General features: G+C 40.1%; 1 protein-coding gene across 2 annotated transcripts in view; it reads right to left on the bottom strand.

Annotated features, from left to right (window-relative positions):
* The window catches only part of NGFR (nerve growth factor receptor), a 224,468-nt gene that overhangs the window by 80,307 nt on the left and 118,873 nt on the right, over positions 1 to 25,288 (bottom strand). Inside the window, exons 5-6 of one of the 2 annotated variants that reach the window (XM_087713613.1) lie at positions 22,432 to 22,490; positions 18,261 to 18,359 (exon numbers count right to left, since the gene is read on the bottom strand). The gene's annotated coding sequence lies outside the window, so the exon portion shown is untranslated. The remainder of the gene's footprint in view (positions 1 to 18,260; positions 18,360 to 22,431; positions 22,491 to 25,288) is intronic. The other variant, XM_087713614.1, reaches the window with a different exon arrangement.

The raw sequence follows: 25,288 nt of genomic DNA, 5'->3' as shown, positions 1-25,288 counted from the left end.
AGCACAGAGGTAGGATGCCAAGTCTTCTGGCAGTTGCCGCTCTGGGAGTACGCTCTATGGTTGTACGCTCTGGGAGTAGCTCTGCCAGCAGCCAGCCAACAGATCCTGAGGCTGTGCCCGGCTCTTCGGGAGCCTGCTCGCAAGAGAGCAGCCTCCCAGCAACCAAAAACAATAAGCCCTCCCCTGATTATAAGGCTGAAGCTATATTTTGTGAGTCAAAATAGCAATAGCAATAGCAGTTAGACTTATATACTGCTTCATAGGGCTTTCAGCCCTCTCTAAGCAGTTTACAGTCAGCATATTGCCCCCAACAACAATCTGGGTCCTCATTTTACCCACCTCGGAAGGATGGAATGCTGAGTCAACCTTGAGCCGGTGAGATTTGAACCGCCGAACTGCAGCTAACAGTCAGCTGAAGTGGCTGCAGTTCTGCACTCTGACCACTGCGCCACCTCGGCCCTGTCTTATTTTCGGGGAAACATGATAATATTAGTTAACACAGTCCAAGTTGACAGTTGTTGCCTTTGAAAAGTTTGTGATTCAGCGACACTTTTCACTGAATTTTTAAATTTAAATTCAGTGAAAAGCGTAAGTCCCTTCTGAGCTCATGAGGCTTCTCTGTACAGCACATTCCAGGGATTATGAATCTCCAGATATTTCAATGTCAGAGCAGCATTTTGCCAATGGCTTGCAGGACAGCTTTTCCCAGGAGTACATGGTTTGTAAATATAAATATAATATACAGACACATACAATTATAGCAACATGAAACAGAAAAGGGAAAGCACAACGCTGAATTAAATGGGTCACATCTGCAAAGTCGGCTGGTAGCCAGCCTAGGTAAGTGAAAACCGCTGCTCCCTATCGTAAGTTTACACACAACTTTTTTTTTAGCCCTTAGTATTATCTACATGCTTGACACAAGATCTCCATCTGTCTCATAGAGATTGCAGTTGATAACTTTTCCCTCCTCCCCAGATGCTTCTGGTTTTAAAGATCAGAATGCCTCTACTTTAATTAAAAAGGCAGGGTAAAAGGCTGCTCCCTCCTCCTTAGAAGACAACAGGGCAGTGGTATTTAATGAATCATGACAAATAGCCCCCCCTTCCAACAGACAGAAGTGCCCACTGGTGCCTTATAGCTACAGTAATATACAGCAAACAGAATGCTGGTGTGTTAACTCTTTAATTTATATCTTATGTATCCAATAAACTCAAGGCATGATTTTTTTTGTGTGTCCTTTCCTTTCACTTTTATCATCAATCAGCCTTTGAACACGACCCTAGGAATCACACATCAAAAAGTAAAGAATTGGGGTAAAACAAAATTGATGCATACATTTTTAAACATATATATTTGAACAGCTGGAACTGCTGCAGGATTATAATACTGGGAAGTATTATACAAGTATATTACAAGTAATATTTGACACAACCAAAATTGGGGCCAGGATTTTCATTAATGAGCAATGCAGTCATAAAGAATGAGGCCATGTGACTACATTGCTTTGTGACAGCAGTCCCAATTCTCGTAAGGAGTTGCTGAGCAAGAAGCATAAGGTAAGGAATGGGGTGGGGGAGAGGTCCTGGCAAATCCAGTGCATACCATGCACAAAGTGGGTGCTTCAGTGTGGCATGAGCTCAGGGAGGTGGCGGAAATAGAGTGCAGGTTATTTGCATGCATGTGTCAATGCACGGGGGCCAGGGAAAGAACACACTGCAGCTCAGGGGCTTCTTGGTCTGATGCAGCTCTGGACTTCAAGAAGCCCCACACTTGCAGCACAGCACAAAGTTACAGCCATCCCTGGAAGTTTCGACCATAAACAATGCTGATTAGCGATCCGGCGGCATTATTCCCATGACCCGCCGGGCAGCTTCCGGGAAACCAAAGTCTTTAGCTGCCCCACTCCTGCACAGAATACACCCATGATGGCGAAACTATGGAATGCGTGCCACAGGTGGCACATGGAGCCATATTTGCCGGCACGGCAGCCCTCAGCAACCCTCTGCTCCAGCACACTGGCCAACTGATTTTCGGCCTTCCAGAGCGCCAGGGGAGGATGTTTTCACCCTCCCCAAGCTTCAGGAAAGCCTCTGGAGCCTAGAGAGGGTGAAAACCATATCCAACTGCCCAACCAGAAGTCCATTCTCGAACTTCTGGTTGGGCTGTTTTTCACCCTCCCTGGGCTTCAGGAAAACCTCCACAGCTTGGGGAGAGTGAAAATTCCCCCTTCCATGGGTTGCTTGTGCATGCGCAAGTGGGTGGGCATGAAAAGCTGAAGAATGCATCAAAAACCCTGGCCCACTCTGGGAATTGTGAAGAGACTTTTTTGGCGCACTGGGGCTACAAGATATCCTTGAGTTATGGTGCAGCACAAATCCCAGCCCCTGCCCATCCCAGCAGCACAATAAAAAGCGGTTTCTTGCTGATCTGGAAAGCTGCAGCTGCCTGAGCCCAGTTCCAGCCACCCTTCACTCTCAGGCCCCAGCCACCCTGCGCTCTCCCCACCCCAGATGAACTTCATTGCTTCCTACTGCTGACAAGGCTTGCCCAGCTTGGCTCTTCTTAATGTAGCTGCTAGCCATTATAAGGCCATCTTCACCATGTCTCACAAAGAAACCCCCAATGCATAACCAGTTTTGTTCAGCCAGCAAGTGCCTCATGAAAGGCCAGACCTGGTATACTTGGTCAGCAGCAACAGAAAGAAGACAGAAAGGTCTATTAAGACAGAATGCAGGGGGCCCAAAAAGGCATAGACGTAGGAGATAGGTGGGTGGAGGAGTTGAAATGCCCCTGCAATTATAAGTGTGGGGAGCTGCCAAGTGCCCAGATTTTGATCATGTGAACATGGGGTGTCATAACTCTGGGGACCAGTCACAAGTCCCTTAATTCAGCATCACTGTAACTTTCAATTAGCCACTGAACGAATGGTTGGAATTTCCTGTAAATGGGTGGAGATAGTCCTCAACTGGGTTTTCCCTATCAGTATGGCTGTGAAAGTTGGACCATAAGAAAGGCTGAACACCAAAGAATTGAGGCCTTTGAACTATGGTGCTGGAGAAGACTCCTGCGAATCCCTTGGACTGCAAGGAGATCAAACCGGTCAATCCTAGGGGAGATCAACCCTGACTGCTCTTTAGAAGGCCAGATCCTGAAGATGAAACTAAAATACTTTGGCCACCTAATGAGACGGAAGGACTCCCTGGAGAAGAGCCTGATGCTGGGAAAGATTGAGGGCAAAAGAAGAAGGTGACGACAGAGAATGAGGTGGCTGGATGGAGTCACCGAAGCAGTCGGAGTACGCTTAAATGGACTCTAGAAGATGGCAGAGGACAGGAAGGCCTGGAGGAACATTGTCCATGGGGGTCACGATGGGTTGGACATGACTTCACAACTAATAACAAAAGTCCTCATTTAGCAACCACCACTGGGACTGACAACTCAGTCATTAAGTGAAGCAGTCACTAAGTGAACCTGTGACTGTGCTTATGATCTTACTTTAGCTTTTCTGGGCTTTACAAACCTGGAGAGGTCGTAAATGCAAGGATTGGCCCTAAAGTTATATTTTCATCCTAACTGTCACCAAATGAGGCAGTCACTAAACAAGGACTACAATAAATAAAATCACTGTTTCATACTGATCATGTGCTTCCGTCTTTTGATTCACAATGAAAAAGAGCTCACTTCACCTTCTTCTTAAGCAGCGAAAAGTGGGCAGGGAAGTAAAGTGGCTTCCTCTTCTCTCCCTGAGTCCTGATATAAGAACAGCTGTGCCAGGCAAGTGGGCTGCTTATTGCCCCCAATTAGGAAGGAGGATTTGGCAGCCATAGGGAGCATCTGCTGCTGCGATGCTATTGCCAACTATTTTTAAAATTTGTGTGAGCTCTGGGAAGAATAGTCAGTGGTTTTTAAAAAAATCCATACCATGGATTTATTGTGGGTCCAGCCTCAACTAACAAAAACAAAACAAATTATCCACATAACCAAAGCCTGGATAAAAATCACATACACACAGACAGACACCATACTTGATCTTTGCAAAAAATGCTGAGAAACAATCTATAGTAATTGATGTAAACATTAGACATGCAAAAGTTTTACAGTAAAAGATTAAAAAACACAAACTATATAACTGATCAAAGTTAAAAGCAGGACATCTACACAACTGAACTCAAAATAGGATAGTAAAAAGATTTGTCTAATAGCTGAATTCTGCAAGTCATAAAAAATAACAATCTACTTATTTAATAAGGTTATATACCTGTCCATCTTAAATACATAATATATCTCTCCTTCCCTCTCCCTCCCTCCGTGTGTGTATGTGTGTGTGTATGTGTATGTGTACAAATTGAAAAATCTAGTTAAAAGAATCAATACAAAAATGAAAGCAACAGATAACAAGTGCAAACACCTGTTTACAATGCAACACAATGCAAACATTTACAGACTCAATAGACTCAGGTTGTTGTTATTATCCATTAAAAACTGAAATACCAAATAAACCTCATTCCAAGATACTTGTCTAGTAAACAGTAATATATCTGAATTGACTACAATGAAGGAAGAAAAGATACATTTGTATTTTGACCAAGGTATCATTCAAAGATACATTTTTGAAAACCCAGTCTGCTAAATTTCAAAAAATGCAGTTAAGTATGGAATGAGGCACCACTGCCTTATCATGTAGGCATAATAGTCACTTCATGAGTCCAATAGAGAAGCCTGCTATTCATGGTTCATTCCACAAAACATGTTTTTTTGAAACATTTGCCATAACATGGAATCCAGATGCTTAGATTACAATCTGTTTGCCTGAATTTTCCTTCTTGCTATGTGAATCAATTCTACAAGAAATTGATGTGGCTGTGGACCATGCTCAAAAAGATCATTCCCTTGTATCATCTTTAGACCCATCACTAAAGCTTGGTCTAAAACACACACACACACACACACACACACACACACACACACACACACGATAGGATAATTTATGAATTTGATCATGTATATGGTGCACTTCTATCTATATTGCTGAAGGGTGAATAACCACAATTGTTTCTAACATCTGTATCTTTAAGGTGCAACTAATATAATCATGGGAAAATTAATTCTTTCCAACAACTTTGATTCTTTAATATAGGTGCATGCTTTTTCTTCATGCTCTGTAATTATTTGACAATTTTTCCTCATTAATTTGGGAGTTTAGAGATGCATTGGAATACTAAATCTTTTAGGCTTCTGATGAGCAAAGGTACTCGACTAAGTATTTCCTGTCATTTACTTTCCTCCAATGAAAAAACACCCTTTACAAAGAATGCAAAGTTAATGTGTTAACTTTGGCAGCTCTCAAGCATCATGTTGGCAGATGGCACCTCGCATTCCATAATGGGAACCTGATAAGTTGGCACCTCAGTTTTTCCAAGCTTGGAATTCCCCCTTTTCACCTGTTTTTAACTTGGTGCCAAAAATCTACCTGCTAAGCCTTTTCCAGGCATTTGGCCCAGGTGTGCTCAAACTGCATCATCCAACATTTCTGATAAGCATGGCCAAAGACTGAAGTCACACTCCATAAATGTGTAGTTGGGGAGTGGCTGATAATACTGGCATTTGCTCATGCTTCTCCCTCTGCTTTTATTGTTGTCCCATAGCTGAACTTCATTTTTTAATATTAAATTTTATAAGATAAAAAAATAGAAAACCAAGAAGCAGGGGGGGGGGTTGTAAAGAGAAAGAAAGAAAAAAGTGATATCTTTCGACAATTTTCAGTGCAGCACAATAGTGGCAAGCCATTTCTAAAGCCAAATAAATGAGATACGCTGTTTTTTTTTGTTAAATATACAGTACAGTCTATTTTCTCGATCTTTTTGCTTCATCTTCTAAAGTTCTACCTTTCACCTTTTCTTTGGACTAAGTCAATTAACAGCCACAAACACTGACGCACAGTTCAGAAATAAATGGCAGGGCAACAGTCTGTCCCATATTAATATAGCAGATGGAAGCGTGTGGGCTCAGCATCTGTCTGCACAGCAGATGCACCTGAATGTAAACTGGCTGGAAACAAAGCTGTCTTTAAAAAAAAAAATCCCTTCCCAGATTTCAATCTTTTCCTCCACTTTGACCCTGTTGATATTCTGATATTTTTTGCTTCTTTACCTTTCCTAGACTGGGAAAAAGGAAAAGGCAAGGCTGGTTTTAGCCAGTTGGGGCAGAAAAGAAAAGTGGCATAACTTTTGTCAATTTCATCTAAAGGTGGGTTGGTGAGGTAAGATGAATAGTATCTTTTGTCCACTGTTTGATCAATGAAGTGTGAGTGTGTGTGTGTGTGTTTAATAGGCAGACACCACTTTTCATTGTTTCCTTAGTGAATTTGTAAGAAACTAAAGCAAGTCTAATATTTCCTAATGTAGTGACAAGTTTTTTTTTTCATCCTGGAACCAAAAAACCCAAAAACAAACCACCAAACCCCTGGCCAGCCATCAGTGAGGGAGGATTCCTCCCAAAGTACATGGTAGCTGATTGGATCCAGAGTGGTTCCCTACAATGAAATAATGTGCATCAGGCAAACTGGACAGCTCTGTCTGAGCTGGTATAAGTCAGGAAACAATCCTTTTGAAGCCTAACAGGAAAAGTTGTGTGGAGGTTCCTGCCTTGTGGGTCGGGGGCAAGTAGAGGATAATGCCATATGTTTCTACTCTCAAGAAATAATCAGTGGTTTGTAGTCAAGCTAAGGCCAGCTGGTCAAGGGGATCAACTCTGAATATCCCATTATACTTTTTTTGGATTTCATTGAACAGACCATTAGTGATCTATTGACAACTAACACATCATTGATAACTAACATTGAACACAATGTAGGTTGTCAATAATGCACTGACTTATTTTTTGTGTACATAGTTTTTTTGTTGGTGGTGTTGGATGCCTGTCAGTTTGTTTTCTTTTTCTTTTGTTTGGTGATAAAGAATAAACAACAACAACAACAAAAAGAGACTGTAGTCATTTTTCCCCATTTTGACATTTCAGGGGCATTTATTTCTTTTTAAGTATATAGGGCAGGGGTGTCAAACTCGATTTCATTGAGGGCCACATCAGGGTTGTGTTTCACTTCGGGGGGGGGACCAGGATGGGTGTGGCCAGGGTGGGTGTGGCAAGTACAATGACGCTCATGTCGGGGTGTGTGTCTGGGGTGGTCTGAGTGCTCTGCCAGCAAAAACAGGCTCCTGAGTTCTGTTTTTGACAGCAATGGCGTCCTGCAAACCTCTGCAGAAAAACAGAGAGCTGCCCGTGGCCCATCCAAACTTCATTTTCGCTGGCAGAGGTACTGCGGGCCAGTCCTATACGGTTTCTAGTGCGGCCGGATCCGCCCCACCGGGCCTTGAACTTGAGACCCCTGATCTAGGGTATAACTGACTTTCCCCTCCTCTCTCTGTATGGTTTGCCTCATATTATATTTCAGTTTGTTTATGTCTTACATTTTAGATGTTGGCACCACTGTTTTACTTCTCATTTGGTGTACATACATAATCTATGACTCATCCCAATGGGCTTCTAATCTTTTCAGATAGCCCCTCTTTGAATAGTTGGGGACAATATTATTTATTATTTATTTATTATTTAGCTTTCTTTTATACTAAAGGTGATTCTTCTTCTGGACCTGTTTTTTATTTTAAATCACTGACCATCAGCAAATATATATACCAACCACTCCTATATTCTGAATCCAAGGTCTCTAAAGGACAGTTAATATGAAAAATAGTTTAAATAAATTTCCTCTAGAAAAGGACTAGCATTGATCACATATTTCAGCTATCAACATGCAGCTACTGGGTTTAGGATGCAACCACGAGGGTTGCAAATGGAATCATGTATTCTGGAATCAATTTTAGTTATCAGTTGGTTCACATATAGGGATGCCAACATGGTTTGTGTCTTCTCCCACTTTTGCATTATTTATAGAGTGACATTCTGAAGAACTTGAAAGCTTGCCTGCAATTTTGTAACTTTTCAGTTGGCCTGAGAAAGGTACTGTTGCTGTAATGCCAATCCCTGTCCCAGACCTATTTGGAACTGTGTTATCTCCTTCTTCCAGAGTATGGCACTGTGCATCAGTGCAATGCCTCATCCACCAGCAACAGGCCAAGTTAAATATTGTATGAGTCTATTTGCACCTATCTAAACTTTCTATTGATTTTGCTTAAAAAAAAACCCACAAGCAATTACTTTACTTTGACAAAGATGGCTACCCTTAGGGGACTGTTATAAATACCTCCACATAAATAAAACCAAGAGAAGACAAGATTTTTCAGAAGTTGGAGTAGCAAGGTAGCAAGGTACATAAATGTGGGCTCTGCTGTATTAAAGCATGGCAAGGAAGAAAAGCAAATTCTCAGCTGCAGTATAAAAGGTATGAATATCTCACTGTGAAATGTTTTTATTAACTCATGCAACATCCATGTCAGCCATAGGAATATGACTGTCATTACATAGGATTCTGGGATTTCTCTATGCAAAAATATATGAATTAAACATGTTTCAGCAGAAACATGCACAGAATATTTGATGTTACTGAGTCAATATCTTCCATAAGTATGGAAGAAGGACTGGATTAAAGTCTGCCCATTTTAAGTAAAGCATTTCTATAATGGAGCAATTCAAAGAACTGCTTTTATGCTGGTGCATAGCTCATCAGTGTCCTGATTAATCAATATCCCAGTGAATATCTTATTCATTCCAGGTACTTATGACTATTCAGAGAAGCAGGATCCCTCTGGAACTTTTTCTCAATGACAGATGTCAAAAGGGACAATTAGTCTTTGATAAGTAGTTGCATGAAGGAGTTACTGTAGTTGCATTGGCCTCAAAGAAACATGAGTTTGGAGTTAAATTCAACCTCTTCAGGGTTAACTGGATCGGTTAGTCAGCTCCGTTTGGGAATTTCCATAGCATTTTTATCACTAATAAGGATCCATGAGCTTGTAAAAGGTCTACTACTGGTATATAGGGCTTTATACCTATAGAGCACTACTCCAACCCACCATTTTTTCTATAGATTAAAACAATGGAGAAAATTTCATGACCTGTTTTTAATGCCTAAGAAATACGACTTTCTTGGCATCATTTTGCGTAACTATGCATGTTCATTGTCCAAGAACAGTTCTTTTCAAACATACAAATCATCCTATTTGACATGTATGGGCACTAGCTTTTAAAATGCAAGTTGCCCTGATATAGAGCCGTGGTGTCGCAGTGGTTAGTGCTGCATACCGAAGCCAGCCAGGTTCGTTCCTGCCATTGGGATGGAGCTGGCTCCTGATTGGCCAACTGTCTGACAGCAGGCTATAAAAGGAGAGCTGTCAGACGGAGGCAGTTAATTCCATCACTGTTAGTGTTGAGTCAAGGCACCATGTTAGTTATATTGTTGCAATTGTGAATCAAGGTTATTGCACAGACAACTGTCTGCCTGTTTGAGACACCCACACTTGTTCTGACTATTGTTTAGTTAGAATGCAGTATTACAAGCTAACTCTGCTCATACTGCCAGCAGTTCAATTCCTTCGATTCTGACCGGCTCAAGGTTGACTCAGCCTTCCATTCTTCCGGGTCAGTAAAATAAGAACCCAGATTGTTGGGGGCAATATGATGACTCTGTAAACCACTTAGAGAAGGCTGTAAAGCAGTGGTTCTCAAAGTGGGTGGTACTGCCCCCTGGGGGGTGGGATGACTTAGGGGGGGGGCGCTAAGAGGCAAGGGGGTGGCAGAGGGGCACTAAGAGGCAAGGGACTAGATCACTAGATAAACTATAAAGTCCCTTCCAAGTCTGTCATGAGTTTGTATGGTAAGAGGCCGACAGCTGCCCGAGACCATGGCTCTTATCCCCAAGAAGTGGACAATGCCTCCAAGCCCCATCCCTCCCTTTCCCGATGGCTTGCCTGAAGTGGCAGGTGCCGGGCTGGATGGGCCACGCAGTTCTTCTGTCCCACAGATGCTGCCCCGTGTCGGCCGTCCTGCTTCCTCGACTGATTTGTCTTTCTCTTCATTCGCTCCATAACAAGCGGAGGATCACACAGCCCCGTCTCCGTCTCCCGCCACCTCTCCTGGCCAGCGGTGGGTGAGGCAGCAGCTGCGCCAGACGCCCTTTGGGGACCCGGACAAGCCTTGGCGCAGGGACCGGGATGGGGAGGATGCGGTCCAAGGCCAACTTAGGACACACATCTCTGGCCCCAAATTCTCTGCACCCTGCAGAGTCCTGGTCGGAACACGCAGATGATGCAGAGGGTCGCAAAGCTCCCCACACCCCTCCTGTCTCCTAGGCGACGAGTGCCGCCTGCCAATCCCACCTGCTGAAGTTTCCCATCTAAGGGGGGGAGGAGTCAGGTGAAGATGCATGGGAGACGCTGCTGCTTCCTGCAGGCTAGGACTTAGCCCAGGGACGATGGGGGCCTAGATGGGTGACTGCTCCAAGCATCTGGGGGAGACATGCTGCTGGGGCAGCGATCTTCACAGGGAAAAGCTGGTTCTGGGCACCTGGAGGAATGCCAGGTGTTCCCCCCCCACACACTCCCCGGGGACTGGAGAAAAATGCTAGGGATGTATTTCTAAAGCCCATCTGATGCCCCCCTCTCCCCCAGGCTCACTGGGAGGCAGCCAGCACTTATGGTCACAATCGAGGCCAAAATTTTTGTTGTTGAGTGAAACATTTGTTAAGTGAATTTTACAACCTTTTGTGCCACAGTTACAGTGAATCTCTGCAGTTGTTAAGTGAGTCACATGGTTGTTAAGCGAATCTGGCTTCCCCATTGTCTTTGCTTGTCAGAAGTCACAAAAGGGGATCACATGACCCTCAAACCTTTGTAAAATGAGCCAGTTGACAATCATCCCACGTGCCCCAGGGATGGTGCAATGGTTTTAAGTGTGAAAAACAGTCATAAGTCACTTTTTTCAGTACTGTTGTAATTTTGAACATTTACTAAATCAAGATGCTGAGCTTGTCAATCGAAAGATCGGCAGTTCAACGCCATGTAACGGAGTGAGCTCTTGTTACTTGTCCCAGCTTCTGCCAACCTAGCAGCTCGAAAGCACATAAACAATTCAAATAGAAAAATAGGGACCACCTTTGGTGGGAAGGTAACAGTGTTCTATGCACTTTGGAAGATTTTGGAAGAAGTGCATATAAGAGCAACTAAGATGTTTAAAGGTCTGGAGACTAAAACATAGGAAAAACAGTTGCAAGAATTGGGAATGGCCAGTCTAGAAAAAAGGATTGGGGGGGAGGGACACACCTGATAGCAATCTTCCATTATTTGAGGGGCTGCCACAGAGAAGAGGGATCGACCTGTTCTCCAAAGCAGGATAAGAAACAATGGGTGGAAACTAATCAAGGAGAGAAGCAACCTAGAACTAAGGAGAAACTTCCTAATAGTGAGGACAATTAATCAGTGGAACAGAAGTTGCTTCCAGAGATTGTGGGTGCTCCATCACTGGAGGCCTTCAGGAAGAGACCAGACAGCCACTTGTCTGAAATTGTATAGGATTGCTCCTGGTTGAGCAGGGGTTGGACTAGAAGACCTCAAGGTCTCTTCCAGCTCTATTCTGATTGAGTAATTGAGGTCTCTGGCTGCTGCTATGCTGTTCCTTCCCTTCCTAGAATCTTGATCGTTTGCTGCTTCATACAGAAGTTCGTTTGCTATCAAAAGGCAACTGTGTGAGACACGTTTACAATCGTTTTGACATGGTTGTGGAGTTTTTTAAAGACAAGAATGCTTTGCTCAGTGGTGAACTCAAAGAGATCAGGCATGACATTGCTTATTTATCAGAACTATTTACAAAGTTCAATGAAGTGAATTTGCAGTTGCAAGGAAATGAGGTCAATCTTATTAAGGCCAAATCTGTCATCTCTATGTTTATTTCAGTTAACTCTATTCAAGCGCAATATAGGCCATCGCAAGCTATACCAATTTCCGAGCTTGTCTGAGCTAGAAGAGAAAGGTGGGATACAAGATGATGATCTTCAAGTTTTTTGTGACCATTTGGACATGGTGCATAAAGATATGTCTGATATCAGGATCTTCTTTTGATGGAAATTCCAGATTGGGTGATAAATCCATTTTCAGATCCTGAGGAAGATGGGGTAGTGGAGGAACATCTCACAGAGCTGCAAAATGACACTGAGCTGAAGCCAAAGTTTAAGAAATCATATCAAGAGTTTTGGTTACAGAAAGTAAATTCTGATCACTATCCTGCACTATGGAGAGTGATTAAGAAGCTCCTTGTTGCATTTCCAACATCATATTTGGTGGAACGTGGCTTCAGTGTCATCATCCAACTTCTTTCCAAGCAAAGAAATTGACTCCAGATTACTGAATGTGGTGATTTAAGACTCCTGCTAAGTGACTTAAAACCAGACATTGGGATACTTCATCAAGCCCATCCATCACATTAAGAATTTACTGAACAGTGAAGTAGTTACTAAATTTTACTGAGTTTACTAAGTTACTAGTTACTAAGGTTTTTGATAAATGACTATCAGACTAAAAAGGTTTTTTATTTTGGATTTTGAATAAATGTGCAATTAATTGTAACAGTTTTGAATTTTACTGTTACTATCTTCCTTCCGTTGTGCAAACCGCCCAGTCATATGACCCTCCCGAGCCACACTCATCAAGCCACATCCACAGAACCGGTAGTAAAAAAAATTGAATTCCACCACTGGGTGGGGGGCACTGTGGATCAGTTTGTAGCACCAAGGGGGCAGTGGACTGAAAAAGTTTGGGAACCTCTGCTGTAAAGCACTATGAAGTGATATATGTTTAAGTGCTATTACTATATTAATTTTCTTCTTAAACACACTTGTACCACTTGCATGAAAACGTTAAGCAGCATACTGTTTTTCAGTGCCTTTTTCTATATATTTCTATGGGAGAAATGAAAATATTAGTAGACTCTCTTCCATGTTAACATTTTTCCATTCTTTCCCTGGGCTCAAATTCCACAGAAAAAGTGTTTGTCTTTGAACCTTATAAGAGTGCGTTCTATGAAAATTGTACCCAAAAGGAAAAATAGAAAACTTTAAGTTCATTTACTGGTTGAAGGTCAGGTTTACCTCTACTTTATATACCAATCCCTTGACATCATTTTCTTTTCAGCTGCCCACTTTACATTTTGATAAATAGATATTTTCTGACTGGGCATATCCATAATGGCAGCCATTTTATGAACTGTCAACTCTGATATTCTATTTTGTGAACTATTTTGTTAAAATATATGTTCTCAAAATTATAAATAGGGCTGTTGTAATGTATTGCTTTGGAGGCATGCTATTCGGGAATTGCCTCTGTGTGCTTCAAAGCTTGTCACCACTCGACTGCTTTTTATAGCTGAGGAAGTGAGGCAGTATAAATCATCAACCGACATAGCTACCCAATTTATCTATCAAAGCTAGAACTGGTATCTTCTGGGTCTAAGCTATGGGAGAGTGGGAGGAATGAGTAGATGGTTTAAATTATACTAATTGAAACTAACAGCAGAAATGGGTTGTTCAACACACCTGAGCATGAAATAGCAGAACTGACTGAACAGATGCACAAATATTTGGATGAACATCTACCATGTTTATAGCCTTACTGACAATCTGGAACTGCTCACTGGACTTGTGAAAGCAAGATTTATTTCCAGCTGACAGAATGACGAGCTTGAGTAGAAGAACTGGCTGTTTGGGTTTGAAGGAAGAGTTCCATGAGACTGTTCAGTAACCAGATCTCTGTTTGAGAAGCAGAGAGGAAATATACACTCTGATCAAAACGCACAAAACTGTGCTAGAGATTTGATCAGATTAAAACAATATCTTCAGTAACAGTAACAATAATCACATGATAGCAGTTCAGGCTGGTAACGACAAGTCTTAAGAAAAAGATCAATTTTCTCTAACAAGATGGTACACAAAACCATCAACAAAACCAACAGTAACAACAAAATTCCCTTTGTCAACAATTTAAAATATTTTCAAATAATGTTTCAGTCATTTTAATGACATATGACACATTTCTGATTGGGCCTAGCGATGCTGAATTGTTAATTTTCCACAGTGCCCATTTCATGGCTAAACTAATTGGCATTTTGGCTTCTTACTGTATAATGAGAGGGTTTTGTTTTTTAAAAAAAACTAATCATACTAGAAGTATTATTTGTAGAATTCTGGCAATTCTATAGAATTGCTACTTATCCCAGAGATGTCCAGGCTGGTGTTTTGATCATTGTTCAATATAGGAAATCATTTCAACTGAAAACACAAATGTATTTTATACTTAATATTGTCCTATATGTAGCCTGCCATCACTTAGATGATCAGCTATAGTATCATCCAAGGAACCATGCTAGTGTAAGCAAAATTCAGATGTTTGCATCTATATCTTCCTGCTTTTGCTTTATCTCAGGAATATGTAACCTGTGAATTACACACAGTTCCAGCACTTTAAGGATAGATATTAAAGGAATCACCAAAATTTGGATGAAAAAGTCAAATTTCAATAATTTTAAGTTGAAATTAAAAAAATAAACTAGAATATGAGTGGAAACAGAAATGCAATATTACTAGATAGTGAAATGATCTGGTCCCTCTTTCAAATCCCCTGAGTCATTAAAACTGGCCAAAACATAAAAAAGTTTTTCAACCAGAAATGTTCATCACCCTTTTTGGTGATGTCACAGCACTCTCCCATTTAGAAAAGTGTTCTCAGACAGAAAAAAGTTGTTCATTACTGTTTTGGTTCATAAAAAAACTTTGTACCTATGCTCAGTGCCAATCTAGTGCTTGCATTATACTCCCTTCTTACATGAAATTAAATGAATTTCATTATTTTTTCTGCCATCTTTGAGAGGAATAATAGCAGAAGAACTAAGTGTGTTCTATGATAATTCTGAGAACGTATGACTTTGTGATCATATTCAATTTTAATATTTTAATGTATTTGTATTACTTATAAGAGCTTTAAAGAGCAAGTTTTTAGGCATTTTTCTTTGTTATACATGTTTCCATTTTTGCAACTCTCTTTTGAATACACATAATTTTATACACACCATAATTATAACCATTATTCTCATAATACTTACAATATAATCTTCCCTTGTAATTACCCTATACAATTTAATATATAATCAAATGTTACTTATGATATTATTATCCTTAATTATAAATTACTAACTTTTGTTTCTATCTTCCAACCATTTATAAAGTTGGTCCCAAGTTAAATAGTACTCTGTTTCCTCTTTATCCTTAATTTTCATCATTAACCTATCCATTTCGGCACAGTATAATATTTTCTTTATTACATTTTCATCTATAGGTATATTTCCATTTTTCCAATTTTTTGCATACATAATTCTTGCTGCCGTTATCACATGTAATATTAAATATGTAATTCTTTTATTGTATTTTCCCAGTAATATAACAAGTAAAAACAATTCTGGTTTTAGATCTATTTGTTATGTTGTCATTTCTTCTAACCACTTTTTTATCTTTAACCAATATTTTTTCACCATTGGACAAGTCCACCACATATGGTAATAGGAACCCGGTATCTGTTTACATTTCCAGCACTCTGGCAATATGTTTTAGAACATCTTTGCTATTCTTGCTGATGGCAAATACCATTTGTAGAACATTTTGTAAAGATTTTCTTTATATGTTGTTGACATAATTAGTTTGTAGTTTCTTTCATAGATGTTGCCAATTATCTAATTCTATAGTAACATGATGGCGAACCTGTGGCACACGTAGTGGCACGCATAGCCATTTGTTAGGGCACATGAGGTGTTGCCCTGTCAGCTCCAGCTTACATACGCTGGCACGTTGGCCAACTGACTTCAGACTTCATTTTTGGCCATTTTCTGCCCTTCAGAGGCTTCAGGGAACATGGAAGTCCGTTCCCAAACTTCCAGTTTACCTGTTGGGCTGTTTTCGCCTTCAGGAGGCTTCCCTGAAGCCTCTGGAAGGCGAAAAGTGCCCCTATGGGTAACCCAGAAGTTTTGGAATGGATTTCTGGGTTACCCATAGGGCTCTTTTTCACCCTCTGGAGGCTTCAAGGAAGCCACCTAAAGCCTCCGGAGGGCCTCGGAGAAGAAGGCGGTTTTCACCCTCCCTAGGCTCCTAGAAAACCTCTGGAGCCTGGGGAGAGTGAAAAACGGGCCTATCGTGCGCAAAAAGTGGGGGGAAAGCGGGGGTTGCATGCACAGAATTAAGAGTGTGGGCACACCCATGCACAACTCCCTTGCACTCCCCCCACTTTTGGCATGTGATGGCAAAAGGTTTAGCCATCAATGCTATAGTATATCCAAAAAGTTTAGCCTATACAATCATAGTTTCTTTTACATACTCTTCTTCCATTTTAAAATTCAGTAGATAACTATATATTTTCTTTATTAATTTATCATCTGTCCCCAGAAATATTGGATCTTATTCTAAGGGTACTTTGTAGAATCCATATGTTTCTACATCTTTCTTTTATCTTGTTTGTATTTGGATATATAACCACCAGTCCAAATCAATTCCTTGATTTTTTTAGTTCCTGTCTTGATTTTAAGTCTCGTTGTTCGTTTAGGATAGCTTTAGGACAACTGTAGATTTCTCCATTTTTCCAAATTGTCTTTATTTGTTGTATTAATTTAATGTAGTTGTCTTCTTTTATGGTTACATATCTTGCTGTTAGCCAGATTCCTAAATATTTAACATTTTTAGTTATCTGCATGTCCATGTTTTTTGTCAGTTCATTTTTCTGCTTATTTGTGAGATTCTTTGTCAACATCTTAGTCTTTTCCTTGTTTATTTTTAGTCCTGCCACCTCACCAAACTCTTCTATTCTTTTTATTAGTTTGGGTCCCATTTCTAGGGGTTCCTCTAAAATAAATACTAGGTCATCTGCAAATGCTTGTACTTCGCACTTTTCTTTTTTTATTTCCAAACCTTTTATTTCTGGATCTTGTCTGATTTTTCTGAGCAAGACTTCCAAAGTTAATATAATTAATAAAGGGGTTCGTGGACATCTTTGTGCCCTTGATTATGTTAAAATTTTCTGTCACCATTTATTAATACTTTTGCCATTTTTTGGAATATATTGCTTGGATTTATGAAGTTTTCACCAAAGTCCATACATTTTAATTGTAGTGTCATAAATTCCCAATCCATATTGTCAAAGGCTTTTTGCATACCCAAGAAGATCAACACTAGCTCTTTTTTTAGAATGAAAGAATAAAGAACCAGTTTGAGGTAATGGTTAAGAAATCAGGGTAGAAACTGGGAGACTGTAAAATCTACTCTTGCCTTAAATGTTAAATCAGCTTGGTGGCTTTGAACCAGTCACTCTCTCTCAGCCCTAGGAAGAAAGCAATGGCAAACCACTTTTGAAAGTTTTTCCACGAAAACTACAGGAATTGGTCCAACCTGTCGCCAGGAGTCAACAAGGAATTGAAGGTGAAGAACTGCCATTGAAACTTAAAATCCTATTGGTATTTTAGCTATCTTAAAGATGAATGTTGCTTAACCATTTTTGTAATCAAGCTCTTACTTCAAATTAATGAATTATACAGATGTTGGAGAGTATGTGCATGATACTGTACAATCCTCACAATTATAATATTTAGTATTTAGAAAGTATAAGCTGTGTGCTTCAATTGTAGCAGGTTATGCCATCATTATGGTTGGTCACACAATCAATCAGATGTTTAGCCTAGATTTAGCATTTTTGTCCATCTGAGTCCTTCCCATGTACCTTTGCTTTCTTATGCCCTAGTAGGGGAGGAGGAAGGAAAACTACATGCTCATTGCAGAATCTACAGAATTTTGAACAGATAGCTATTCAATCTCTCTCAGAAGACCACCAGTGAGGAGAAATATATGACTTCATGAAACAACCTATTTCTGTGGTTGAAAGCTCTTAGTATCTGGTCATTCCTCATAATAGCTACCTGAATCTACTTTCTTATAGGATCATCCCATTGGTTCTGGTTTCTCCTCTGGGGCAATAGAGAACAAGTCCACTCTTTGTCCCAAAGGTACTTTTTCAAAAGGAAACTGAACTTGGAAAAACAAAGTCAAGTTGTCTTTTGGAAAAGCACCTTTGGTACAACCATAACCTTGATAAATGAGAAATCTACTTTTTCTTTTGTGTAATAGCCATTTTAGATAACTTGAAAGGAGTTGTTATGTTTTCTCAGTCTACTGTGGTGTGGATTAAACATACCAGTTGTTTTAATTGTTTCCTCATCGGACTTACTTTTCAGGTCCTTCACATCTTGGTAGCCTTCCTTTGGATTTCCTCCAATTTATTGATGTTCTTTTGGAATTGTAGTGTCCAAACCGTCCTAAGTGGGGCCTAAAGAAGATAGGGTGGGATAATTATTTTCCAATCTCTGGATTCCATGCTCCTGTTAACACATTCTCAAAGAGCATTTGTCTTTTCAGCATCATTTTGCTAGTTTATTTTCAACTTGTGATCTGCTTGAATATTTAAATCTTTTCACAGATACGACTGAAATTAATAATACAGCATTACTCTATTACTTGTCTCCCCAATCCTATATTAGTGCCTTTCATTTTTTCTCTCTCTCAGACTTTGCAATACCTGTCAAAGTTCACTATTTGTTTCAGCACACTATTCAAGACTGTTTAGTGTTAGCCATGCATCTTGGTTTTGTACCTTCTGCATATTTATTAATCATCCTCTCAACCCCCTTCATCAAGATAATTAAGAAAATATTGAAAAGAATAGGGCCCAAAATAGACCCCTATTGCATCATATTACTGTCTAAGCAGACATTATGTCCAAAGCACTTCCCCAACCTATTAATATTAGTACGTTTGTACTAATATATTTGTTCAAACCAAAATAATATTTGGAGTGAATAAAGCACAGGTGGGTTGCTTCCAGTTCAGCCCAGATCAAGCGTACCAGTAGTGGCGGCAGCGGGAGGCTCCATTCACCTGGACACTTCTGTTCAAGCGAGCGTGCATGCACGAGCAAAAAAATGGAAACCCACCACTGGAATAAAGGTAGCCTAGCATGACTTCTTTGTAACAAATTCATACTGGCTTTTGTTGATTTTTATTCCTATTCAAATGCTGATAAACATGCTGTTTAATAATCTGCACAAACAGCTTGCTCAGTATGGACTGCATGTAATTTCGCAGGTCCTTTTTCTCTTACTTGAAGATAGGCGTGACCCGTCAAAACCGCGCTCGACTAAGCTGCGCCCGATTAAACCACGTAGCTGACGTCATCAACAGGGCGACAGCCAGTGCGGAGAAAGAAGGGCGCTTTAAATAGCGCTTTGAAAGCAAGCCGATTCAACTTAAGGTAAGGGTTAGGTTTAGGGTTAGCTTTAGGGTTAGCTTTAGGGTTAGGTTAAGGATTAGGGTTAGGTTTAGGGTTAGATTAAGGGTTAGGGTTAGGTTAAGGGTTAGGTTTACGGTTAGGTTTAGGGTTAGGTTTAGGGAGGTTAGGTGTTAATTTTAGCTTTAGAGTTTTCAGCGTGCTTCTGTCTCCACGCTGTTGTCGCCCTGTTGATGATGTCAGCTACGCAGTTTCGTCGAGCGCGGTTTAGTCGAGCGAAGATAGGAACTTAATTTGTTGCTTTATAGTCTTCTAGGACATCATCAGTTCTCCAGGAGTTCTTAAATATTCTGTGATTACTACACTAATCCTTTCAATATTCTAGGACATAATTCATTTGGCCCTGGATTCATTTATGTTTACTTTTACCTTTGTCTGTTACAGCCACCTTCTTCCAATCTTGGCATGATGATGGCTAGCTAAAGCTTATGAAAAAAGTCAGATCTCTTTGTTTCTGACATAGTCTCCTCACTTTTTGAAGTCTTTGTTGCTACTGCTGTTGTTATGGTCATTTTGTGAGATTATTGTGAGCTGCACTCTTTCTGAAATAATCTCTGCAATCTCTGGAAATTATCTTGTATCTTCTTTTACACTCTTTCCATTTGCAATACATCAATTGACTGTGAGCCATCATGTCATTATTAACTCTTAGCAATCACAAACCAAGACCTTTTCTATGATTACTTATTTCTAACCTGGACTTTCAAGTCTCTTTCAGTACACCTATCTGCAACTGAGTTTATCTATTTTGCTAGTGGCTGTCCTTTTTCTTCCACCTTCCTCAGCATTAAAGCCATCTCCAGGGAGCTAGGTCTTCACATAATATGTACAAAATAGGATAATTTGAGCCTGGACATCTGTGCTCAAACCTGGACTCTTGATTGACTTATTCAATGATCCATTTGTTTTCTTGGCTATCCATTGTATTTTCAGGAGCTTCAACACCAACATTCAAAATATCAATATTCTTTCCATGATATGATATGATGATATGATATGATATGATATGATAAGTTTATTTATAGGCCGCCCTGTGCGGAAGGTCTGGAGGGTGGTGAGGGTACGAATCTCCACGGGGAGATCGTTCCAAAGGGTCGGAGCTACTACTGAAAAGGCTCTCCTCCGCGTAGTTGCCAGTCAACACTGACTGGCAGATGGAACTCGGAGGAGGCCTAATCTGTGAGATCTTATAGGTCGCGAGGAGGTAATTGACAGGAGGCGGTCTCTCTTTGCTATGCTAGATCTAATCTTTCCTAACAGGAAATAATTAACGAAATGGTAACAGGAGGAAGAATACTGCATCTTCAAAGCCTAACTTTTCTTCTATCATATATACAGGGAACACTATTGCTTGCACAGTTTTGGTTTTTCTATACATTTCTATTCCTGCCCATTTTCTGTATGTAGCATTTTAGAAACCTCTTTGTATAGTTATACTGGTCTTTTAAGAATAATCTATACCACCTTATTTGTTATAAGAATAATCTACATCACCTTATTTCATTTAATTGCATTTCCCATAATTCTATTTTTTTCTCCTTTATGATTTCACATCATTGGATCTAATTTATTTCCCATTTGAGTTCATCAAATCTGGTTTTATGAAATCCAGTATGCAATCTGAATCTCCCCTATTCCTCCCCCCCCTTGATATCCTGAATGGAAGGATAACACAGTCACTTTTTCCAAAATGACTTTCACTTTCTCCTGTTACCATTTCGTTAATTATTTCCTGTTAGGAAAGATTAGATCTAGCATAGCGAAGCCCCATATTCTTTATTCAATCTTCTAACAAACACACTTGAGAAATGTATTCTTTGAGAGGTAATTCTTTTATTCCTGAATTATTCTCTCCTTAAGGCCAGAAGAAATATTCTTAAAATTCTTTAACATCCTTAGCCCTTTATTTGTTAATGTGGGATATTCCAACCATATTCTAAGTTTTACAAGTAATCAACATCAACCATGGTGCAATTTTGATACAAAATACCATAGATTTCCTAGAATCTTCTAAAATGCCTTCAAAACCTATAGTAATTTAGGAGTTCTGAAGACTACAAATGGATCTGGGCCAAATTATTGAATCAATAAATATTTAATTGAGTGTGCTGTCAACTTTATACATTCCAAATTCTTTTCGAAATATTGTTACTAAAACTTTAACTGATAAGAACAATTACCTATTTTTCAGAGTATAAGACACACCTTTTTTGCCCAAAAAAGAGGGTGAAAATCTGGGTGCATCTTATACATTGAATACAGCTTTTTTGGCCTACCAAAACCCCATTCCCTTTGCAAAAATGGTCGTGCAGAGGGTTTGGGAGGCTTGCAAAGTGCTCCTGGGGGCTGGGCAAACAAAAACGAGCAAACAACATTTTTGCCTCCCCCCCAGCCCCCAGGAACACTCTACAAACCTCCCAAAAGTTCTGCATGCCCCCCCCTTTTTTGCAAAAAACAGGCTATTTTTGCAAAAAACGGGCCGGTTTTTGCTTGCTTGTGCCGCCCACTCCCAGCCCCTAGGAACACTCTAGAAACCTCCCAAAGCTCTGCATGTCCTTCCCCCACCCAATGGCCTGTTTTCTTGAAAAATGTGCCATTTTTGCTTGTTTTTGCCCCCCTCCCCCAGCCTCCAGGAGCACTCTACAAGCCTCCCAAAGCTCCGCATGCCCCCACTCTTTTTTTTCAAAAAACGAGGCATACAGAGGGTTTGGGAGGCCTGCAGAGTGCAAAAACTTTTTTTAAAATTTAGGCTCATATTATAGGTTTCTAATTCTGCCCACAGACTCCCCCCACCCCAACGTGATAATGTATTCAACAGAGCAGTTGAATTTGAATACCTCCAGTGATAAAATTGAAAGTCAGGAAAGTTAATACCAGACAACTTGGAGAGCATATACATATAATACACATTTAAATAACAACAATTACAATGCTGATGCATCACAACTCTATGCTGATTAAAAATTCTACAATCCTAAAATTATATGCAAAACTGAGATGTTGAAAAAACTATCTGGTAGAATACAATGAAAAAAACTTTAGTACTGTAACTGACCAGTCTGGTTGCCTCTTTTCTGATTAGGAAATTTTATTTAAAATGTTTGCGGTCTGCTCCTACAATATTGTAAGAAAGAAAAACACATGGTTATAACCCTGTAAATTGAACTTTATTAAATAAATTTACCTTTATTATAAAGCATTATCTAGTTGTGTGTGGACTTTTTTCCTTATAGACTAATATGACTATTTTTTTTAAGTATAGCTAGCTCTCCTATGCTCCACCTCTCATTAAAAGAAAACCAATTAAGGTAGCTTGCACAATTAAAAGGATGCAATCTATTTAACCAAGAAACTGACAATCAGAAAGAGTTTGTCCACGAAAGCTTTCAAATAATGACCTTATTTCATTCCAGCAAATCAAAGGTTTTTTGAAAAGGAAAGACTTGGCAAATCTTGTAAAGCTTGCAACAGAGCAGGCCAGATGTGCTTCTCCTGGGAGGAAGTTTTTAGAAGCAGCAAGAGAAAACTGTAGTAAAGGGCTATGACTTTTATCTTGTACTGGGGAGGAAAAATATACCCTTGAGTCCTGTCCCACATTGAAAGGCCAGGCAAGGCCTCTGTTTTTCAGGAAACAATCAGACTTACATGCCTGCCTGGGTCAAAAAGCTTTCCCCCCACCATATGTATACTGGACAATATTTAACGTTTATTTGTATTTGAAATGAAGATGGAATGACAATCAGTTGTTTTGGCTAATGCATATTCCACTGGGATTGCAATTGTGCTGCTAATACCCCAACCCCTCACTTCCCACCCCCAAAACATAGGACTTGCTTCTCAGTATATTGGTAGTAATTGAACAAGCTTGTGCATGTTTTTTGGAATGTAAAATGTAATGGTTTTGGAGGTGCTTACTTCCTCAGAAATTTGTAACAGATATGAAATAAATCAATAGGTAGGAATTAGACACAAGGGTTATAGAAAAAGAAATCTAAGAATTTATATCCAACAGTTTTACATTTCATTGATCAATTTCTGATTTATATGTTAAAAACAGAGACAATTTAATCCATAAAATTTGAATTGTTCAGAAATTCAAATTTAAACATTATTTACAATTTCTTTCCAAAATAATTTGACTTTAGTATATTTAGATAAGATTCCTATTGATTTCTGCAAATCCATTTTAAATTGTTTGTGTATTTACAAATCCTGAATTTGACTTAACCCTGAAATAAATTGCTTGTTAATCAATCTCCTTTCAACAAGTCTTGTGAAGGAGGATTTCCTGATTTAGGCATTCAACTTCACAATTACCCTAGCTAATGAAAATGATGGATATATTACCTCAGCAGAACAAAATGGCAATATAAACCACCACTCTTAGCCTTTCTACATATTGATGTCAGCAGGTTTTGGCCTGACAAAGATATTTTTCATAGAGTTTCTTCACCTTCTTCTGCAGTGGCCAAGCCATGTATCCTTCTTTACCAAAGATAGTTTTATCTTCTTGAAGTCTAAGATACTTTTTAAAATTATTTATAGTGTCACTGGAATGTCTTGACAGCTCCAGTTTTGCTCCCATCTCCATAATGTTGATTTGTTTCATCCCCAGGTTATGCTTTGATGTGATGGTATTTGGGAAAGACCTTGGGAGACTGGGTGAAGAGACACAATAAAGGGAATGATTAGATAAGAGACAGCATATCTACAGCTCAGAAGTGGGTTTCTACTGGTACGATACGGTTCGGCCGAATAGGTAGTAACTCCAGCGGACACGTGATGGTACCGGTTCTATTCTTGGCGGCGCCATCTTGATTTTCTGTTCTGCACATGTGCAGAACAATCTTCATTGAAAAAATATAACTCCCCCCCCCCTTTTTGGTGGGGAGCTGAACCGGTAGTAATGGCGACATGAAGCCACTCCTGCTACAGCTGGATAGTGAATGGATAAGGCAAAAAATTCAGAGACCATCCCTACCTTCTCAGATTGTAAAGGAGATGGAGGAGAGGAGAAAAGTATTTCTATACTTGCAAGATTCTGCCAGTTAGTTTTACAATAAAGTAGAATTAGCTCATCTGATTGTGTTTCCTATCTAGTTTACACTTGCAACCAATATTAATATTGTAAATATCTTAATACAATTCTTCCACCCCCACCTCCTCTCACTTCTACTTTACAGCCCAAGAAACTACGCAGGGTCTCTTTTGAGCCTCCTGTCTCATCCACTATGTTGCCTCAGGGTGTACTAACTCTTATCTATTACTTTCATGGGTTTGTTCACCCAGTCTTCACCCTATTATGCTAGAATAGGGCATTGGTCCAAGCAATATATTCCAAAAAATGGTCGCCCAGGTGGCCGCCTTGCAAATCTCTTCCACTGAGGCCTGCCTTGTCCACGCTGTTGATGTAGCCACACTGCGTGTGGAATGCGCCGTGATGTTGGATGGAGGAGAGGTGGTTTGCCACGTAAGCCCTAGTTATTGTAGACCAGATCCAGTGCCCAATCATAGATGGTGAAGCCTTTAGACCCTTATTTGTGGGATGGAAAGAGACGAAGAGGGCCTCAGTGTGTCTGAAGATGACCGTCTTGGCAATATAGATCTTAAGAGCCCTTCTGATGTCTAACTTCTGCCATTTGCGCTTGAGACTGTGAGAGGGATTTGGGCAAAAGTTTGGTAGGGTGAGGTCCAGGGACCGATGAAAGGCTGAATTGGCCTTTGGGACAAAGGTGGGATCAAGCCGAAGGACCACATGATCTGAGTGAAAGGTACATAGGTCGGAAGGAATGGAAGCTGCCAATTCTGAGACGTGTCGTGCTGACGTGATAGCCACCATGTGGTGATGCAGGGAGGCCGACCTGAGAGGCTAGAAGGGTGGTCCAGTGAGAGAGTCAAGGACCCTGTTGAGA

The sequence above is a fragment of the Thamnophis sirtalis genome, unplaced genomic scaffold (assembly GCF_051295495.1).
Source record: "Thamnophis sirtalis isolate CommonGarterSnake01/CBP01778 unplaced genomic scaffold, rThaSir2_p1.2 scaffold_4, whole genome shotgun sequence".
NCBI classification, from domain to species: domain Eukaryota; kingdom Metazoa; phylum Chordata; class Lepidosauria; order Squamata; family Natricidae; genus Thamnophis; species Thamnophis sirtalis.
This window is presented reverse-complemented; position numbering and strand designations above follow the sequence as displayed.